Source organism: Danio rerio, chromosome 13 (genome assembly GCF_049306965.1).
Source record: "Danio rerio strain Tuebingen ecotype United States chromosome 13, GRCz12tu, whole genome shotgun sequence".
Lineage (NCBI taxonomy): Eukaryota > Metazoa > Chordata > Actinopteri > Cypriniformes > Danionidae > Danio > Danio rerio.
In genome coordinates, this window is record NC_133188.1 from 17,724,964 (window position 1) to 17,732,499 (window position 7,536).

The following is a 7,536-nucleotide window of genomic DNA, read 5'->3' on the forward strand; positions in this document are numbered from 1 at the left end:
GGGCACGGTTCGAATAGCGTAGTATGAGTAGGCCCTAAGACTGCTGCCCCCAAATATGCTGGCCCTGCATAAGTGGAAGAAAATAAATGAATACTATGGGTGCAACTAGTTTCAAGCTTTCTTCAGAATATCCTCGCTTATGTTTAATAAAAGAAAGAAATTTTAAAAGATTTGGAACTACTTGACACTTAATGAATACATTTTAATTTTAAAATGTATATCAATTAACCATGTACCATTACCATGATTTCTAAGTTGGGCAAATGTTTGTGTTTAATTGTTCCATTATAATCCGAATTAACAGATTGTATAGTTCAGGGGTGTCAAACTCCTGGAGGTCAGCAGTTCTGCACATATTAATTCCAACCCTGCTCCACCACACTTACTGCACCTGTGGGTTTCTAACAAGCCTGAAGGAATTAGTTTTATTTAGTGTGTTTAAAAAAAAAAAATCCCACACACAAAAACCTGGAATACTGGCTAAACCTTGATGGATTTTCAGTTCAGTCTTCATCTTCAGTCAAGAGTTTGGGGGATGTAGGGAGGACTGGAGGGAGTTCTGGGGGCTGGAGAAACCCTTGCTGAAGAGACCTTTCTTTTTAGCCTCCGCCTTTGGGTGTGGGTTAACCCATGGGGGTTGGTCATGGGCTGGGACCCTTCTTGAGACTCAGGCGGCGGCTCGGACCCTTCATGAGACTCAGGCAGCAGTGGCAGCTCTGGCGCCGGCGTCAACTCTGGCAGCTCTGGCTGTGGCGTTGACTCTGGCGGCGGCGGCGTCGACTCTGGAGGACCCACTCATTTGCAGTGCAAGATCGATATAACTTTCTAGAGTCCTGTGGGGTTTGTGCAAAGGCATAGTGGAATATAGGGGCTCAGAAAGTCCTCCATGAAAGAAAATCAAACATAACTCACTCATGGATGTTTGGTATGCCAGTTCAATGAATTTCTCCACATACTCCTCAATAGACTGTGCTTCTTGATGAAGACGCATGATTGCAATACCTGCTGGATCCCTGTTGTGGCAGAGTCTTCTGTAACCACGGGGAGTGACACCAACAACTGAGGTAAGATCCAAATACAGGTTTATTCGTGGTCAGGCAAGCAATGGTCAATACAGGTGCAAACAAGTATATGGCGACAGTCCAAAATCGTAATCAGTAAACAGGCGAGAGGTCAAAAGGCAGGCGGCAGGCAGGGAGAACAAGAATACAAGGCTAGGTAAAACACGGGGAAACAAGACAAGGAATAACGCGTTGTAATGTCATCTACAGATAAACAAGACTCGGCCAAGTGAATGAGTGAGTGTGTAGCTTAAATAGTGTGTGCAATCAGTCTCTGACAATCCTCAGGTGGTGTGCGTGTAATCAGTCTAGATGAGGAAGCATGTATGAGTGTGAGCGGAGTGCATGTATGAAAATGTAGTCCAGAAATGGTGGATTTGTAGTCCATGGTTACTGAGAGTGAAATCCAGCGATCTTATGAAAGACGATCGCTGGTAGTCATGACAAATACAATAATTACTGATCTTCGTAGAAATAATAATGAAAATTATATAAAATTGTAAATGTAATTTCTAGACATTTTGACATCTGTCTGAAGTGGATAAGAATTGTCCAACACTTATTTGAACCGCTATGATTTGCAATGCAATTACAAGTGTTCACTGACCAACAAGCCCCCGGACTGTTCCTGTCTTGCCAAAAAATTTAAGTGGTCAGAAATGGGCTTATAATAAAGCTACAAACCTGCAACAGAGGGCATAAGAGGAGAATACTGATGACATGAAACTAGTTAAATATGATAATGATGATAAATAAACAGAAACAGTTTGAAATAAAGAAATAAATTCATGAACAAAATATAATTATATTGTTTCTTTTTGTATTGCATGTTCTGTTTATATAAAGATATGTTCAAGATATGTTCATTCTTTGGCTCAATGTTTAGTGTCATTGAAGGTTGATTTCTGAGACTGCATGCTGCATGCCACTAACAAAATGTTATTAATGTTGTAATATCATAATTAGTAAAATATTTAGCCAAGGCCCATGTACTTTATGTTCTGATGACAGATTATATAGAAAATTATCTTGAATTACTGCCAACCTTTAAAAATGTTAATTAAATAAAAAATGCACAGTTAAGTAACAGGCTGTTATTCAAAGGACATTTCCATGCACATAAAAAGGCATGGCACAAAATGGCTATGTGAAACTATGAATGACTAGTGGCATAACTTCCAGAGGGGACAGGAAGATTTTTCAAAATCCTGTTTGTCCTATTGTTAAAATCCAAAGTTTTTTATCGGCACACCGTCATCACCGCAGATAGACAGATTCTGTGTGAATTGATATGTATGTCCTTTTTCAATAACTTCACATACAGGCAGGAAAGACCTTTTCAAGTACTACTCAACTCCCATTCCAATTAAGAATATTGTCTTTCCTAAAGCAAGGGGGAAAAAAGCCTCTAGTGGGCCGTATCCAGCCCTGACATGATTCCTTACTTATATCACCACATGCTAAATTCACGACTTACAGCAGATCTACCGCTTTCCATAAAACTACTCAATCAGATTCAGGAAAGGCGAATATGAAAGGGAGATCCAATTTCATAAACTGCCCATTGCACTTGTCCTCTCACGTTGTTTCTGTTTGCTCTAAACAGGCTTATATTGGTTGTGTCACATCATTTGAAAAATGTGACAACAATTTATTGTCTGAACCAAGTGCTCAGTTGCCTGAACCCACTGATTGAATCAATCGCTCTTTTGGCAAAACCATAAGCATACCTGCCAACACTTCCGTTTTTTCCAGGAGTCTCCCTTATTTCAGATCCATCTCCCGTTTTGTTATGTCCCGGAAAACTCCTGGAATTCCACCCCCTCCAAACATATACAGTAAGCCAGTTCAGAGCACTGTTTTGTGAGGCCCTACAATGAATAGAAATCTGAGAGGAAGAGAGAGGCGGTCCATGTGGTCAGGGAAGACAAAGAACAGAAATATCTGATAAAATCAAAGCTACTTTGATTGACCATGTTCTTGTCCATGGTATGAGCATGAGGGAGGCTGGACAAAGGGTACAACCAAACATCAGTAGATTCACTGTGTCTACCATAATCTGAAGATTTAGCGAAGAGAACAGGTAAATACTTGTTTTGACATTATAGTACAGTATGTAAATGTTGACAGCAATTACTATAGAGCTGGTAAGTCCTGCTCATTCGTAAAACCCCACTGGACTTCTAGATTGAAAAACCGTTAATGCGAGAAAATGTGAGAAAATAATTATTGATTCTTACATGATCCTGTGGCATCCCATCTATGTTGTTGTTTGGGACAATGTCAGTTTTTACAGAGCCCTCCAGGTTAGAGAGTGAACCAAGATTTAATCAATCTTTCTTCCCCTTTCTTAAACCCTATTAAGGAATTATTCTCCTCATGGCGGTGGAAGGTAAAATGAATGCCAACCTTACACCAGGGTAAATCTCCTGCAAGCCATGTAAGTTGCCTGTGGTGACATAGTTGTGGAGGCATGCCAAGCCTAGGTACTGCATACCAGGGTTTCTTTCCCCCTTTGTCTGGCCAGACAAAATTTGGCTTGTAATGTGGATGAAGTCCTGTGGCCTAACCCAGTATGGGGACATGATGCTGTGGCTAAGTAATGCACTTATTTGTATATTTTTGTACTTCATTTTTACATGGGCTTACTGTACACAAGTGGCAAATGCATAAGATTTCTGTTTGTTTTTACAAGTGCTACATGTAAATGAACAAGATATCTGTTATTTCTTTTTGTACAGATTTTCTTTGTTTTGCAACATTTATTTAGCCTACAGAGAAAAATAAACTTTTATTTCTCTAGCTTCATATCCTGAGCATTGTGTTTCTATTTTTCTACAGAGTGTTTAGTGAATGTTCAGTAGTGTTTTAGATTTTGATTGAGTTTGGGCACAATTTGACAACTTTAGTTCAGTTTTGATTGAACGGTTTTGAGGCGAAAGTTTGGTTTTGCAAGAAGAGTCTAAGGTTTTGTGAATGTAGCTTCAAAATTAGGTTTTGTGTTCAGAGTTTAGATAAAAAGATAGCAGCTTTCAAGAAATGTGTCTTAGCAATCGAGAAAAACTAATCAATGACATCTTTTCTCAGTTTGTAATTGATTGTTTCTACTTGTGTTTACCAGCATGAATGATTGTTTTGCTCACTGCACATTGTGTTTTACCATGTGAAATGGTTTAACCCATAATCCTGGACCAGGCCTTATCCTCAGCAGCATCCTCAGTGGTGGCCATGGAGGAGTGGAGGGCATGATTCTGATTCATGTAAGACCACAGTGACAGACGAGTCTTCCCATTAATCCTGAAAGGCCACCCTGTACATCAGCTGGTGACCTGTCCCACCTGCAGCATCTCCACAATGAACGTCCAGCTTTCTCCAACCTCTGGCTCCTAGACTGCAGCTGTGTACAAGAAGTTTGGCCATGGAAGAAATGGTCATGCCCAACTGAGCCTGGTTTCTCTTGAGTTTTTTCCCTTCATCTTTGCCAATTGGTGAAGTTTTTTCCTTACCTCTATTGCCACTGGCTTGCATGATTCAGGACTTGTGGAGCTGTGCATCGATAGATTTGCTCTTCAGTGTTTGGACTCTCAGCAGTTAAAATGAACCCACAATGAACTGAACTAAACTGAACTTCAACTCTGAAAACTGAACTGACACTGATTCTATTTACTATAATCTTCTACTGTATATTAAGCTGCTTTGACACAGTCTACTTAGTAAAAGTGCAGTGGAAATAAAGATGAATTGAACTAATTTGAATGTAAGATATTGACAACAGACTGTACAATAAGCTAAATGAGGTCAGGCAACTTAGAATTAAGTTCAGCCAATGGGTTTTAGTGTTTTAGCAACTGAGAAAAACTGTTAACTGTGATTCTAGGTAGTGATTTATTCTGCTGTGTTTTATGTGTTTTGTAGGAAATGTTTGATATTGAAGGACTTCCTGGTTTTATCCTGACCAAAGGGAGGAAGAAGGGGAGGAACAGAGTTTGCTATTGTAAATACCCCTGGTCAACATGGAGGGAATGATACTTTGTACGTAGCCATTAGCCAACAAGGGCTATTCCACCATCATGCCATTTTTGGATCCAAAACACCTTGCTTTCCTTGATGGTCTAAGAGAGCATATATTCCAGCTTGACTACAGAGAACCAGCACAACCTGAACAGACTCACTACTTTGTTGTTTGGGAAACGTCAGTTCCATTGCACTGCTCTGGTTTGTGACTGGTTTAACATCTTTATGCATGTTAACTCTCCCTTTCTAAGCACAATAGATGAGTTTTTTGGGGGGCATGGCAGTGGAAGGTATATGGCAGAGAACCTTATACCCATGTATGCCTTCTCCAGGCCATGGAAGAACCTGCCTAAGGATGCCAGTAGATGCATGCCAGGGGTAGATCAGGCATGCAAGAATATTGTACCCCTGCTGCCGGGCTAAAGCCAATATAGCCTGTGATGTGAATAAGATTATCTGGCCTGACCCAAACTAAGAAAAGACAGGATCCTGAAGTGGAATAATGTGTGTGTGTGTTGTATCGTAAAGTACATGAATAAACATGTACCAGCGTATATACATTGGTTGCAGAAGACTCAAAAGCAACCTAGTTTTGGAAAAATTGTTGTTTATTTATTGCACCAGTGTGTATGACTATGTTGTAAAGTGTGTGTTTTTGAGACTTACAGTTAGTGACAAATAAATGTGGATTAGGATTCAACCATTATCCAGATTTTAAATTATGGTTCCCAAATTGGTTGACTAAATAAAAAGGTGAATGTCATTTCATTTTAATAAAAGATGTGACGTTTAATCTGTTTTTTTCTTGCTTATTGTGTTCGCTTTGCGCCCTCTTGTGGGCACAATAGACAACACAGTACTTTATCCTGTAACATTAAGTATGGACTTCAGATTCAAGTATAACTCAAAAACTTTGCTTATGTTTAATAATGTTATTCGAATTTGGTATTTCAGTTATATTAGCAACCCAAGTCAGCCGTAAATGTATTTTTAGTAATTGCATGTGTACTAACATTAATTTTTTTCTTGTTTCATTAAATGTATCAGTGGGTTAATGCAAAGATTGACACAGAAGTAAGAAAATAATGATAATGCATGTTGGTAAAGGAAGCTATACAATTTTCAACAGCAAAGAGGTAAATGATTATAATAATTTGAGTTACAATCAAAGACCTTTATCATTGAATGAAACTTTTAATAAATCATATATATATATATATATATATATATATATATATATATATATATATGTATATATATATATGAACTTTACTTAAAACTTCGTGTTCAATTATCTTGAATTTATGTAATACCCAACTTATATTGTCTTATTACAGTTTTTCTTAGTTTTTTTACACACAATTACTTGTACTTCAGAAACAATGACTACAACATTTAACTGACGCACTAATTCTGCTAAACTGCAAGCACAGTTCCTGCTTTACACTCAAATTGCAGGTTAAAACACACTTTTTTCAAAACACTACACACAATTCTCTGCATTTGGCGCAATTTTCATGCAGAAAATCTCTTGTTTTCACAAGGAACAATTTTGTCATTCAAAATTGTAAAGTCAGTTGCCCTACTTTGTATACTTACTCATCACATAGGTAAGATCTGTCACACGTAATTGCAATTTAGAAATCAAAGCTCATCTGGTTCATAACTGGTCCACTGCCCATCCACGCTTTTTAGTTGTTACAGTTTTTTACAGTTTTTTTTCCAATTGTTTACACACATTTTCTGAAAGCAGGTCTCATATTGTCAGAACTCTACACACAAATCACAAAACACACAAACACATTGGTCAAAACTCTTCAATTCTTCTACAAAATAAAACTGTACATTCAAAACAATGTGATTTCTTCTCAAAAAGGTTTTTTGTTTTCAAATGGCACACACAAACCATCACATGAATAGACATTCATAAGATCAGTTGAACACTGATGTGCTCAATGTAAAACACCATGACCACTTCTTCTCCATTCATCATTATGACTTTCTGTAAGCCTTTTTTTGTTCATTGTTACACTTACTACAGACAGTAGGCCTACAGAAGTGCATTGTAAAAAATTTCAGAGTATTGTTTTTATACAAAACAAACAAATACACGGTACCAAATATTTTATTGTATTTTTCCCCACAAAAACTGTGTAAACAGTGTTCATTCTAACCAACACAAAGTTGCACATAACATAGTCTACAAATTTCCTCAACAGAAGTATTTACTGTGACTGTATTCAGTAAATACTTCTGTTGATGGCATATGTAGATCACGATATCTGCATCTTTGTGTTGGTTAAGATGAACATTGTGTACACTTTATTTGTGGGGATGGAAAGTGTATGACCGAAATCCACACTTTTTTTTTTTTTTTTTTTTTACTGTAACTAGTCTGTAAATACTTCTGTTGAGGAAATTTGTAGACTGCTCCGCTGAGTCCATGTTGGGGTCTCAGAGG

General features: G+C 37.9%; 1 long non-coding RNA gene across 1 annotated transcript; it reads left to right on the forward strand.

The window, feature by feature from the left end:
- The first annotated feature begins 518 nt into the window (after positions 1 to 518).
- On the forward strand, positions 519 to 5,868 carry LOC141376997 (uncharacterized). Its single transcript, XR_012388736.1, has 2 exons — positions 519 to 1,064; positions 4,183 to 5,868. It is a non-coding gene; the product is annotated as an uncharacterized lncRNA (long non-coding RNA).
- The last annotated feature ends 1,668 nt before the right edge of the window (positions 5,869 to 7,536 follow it).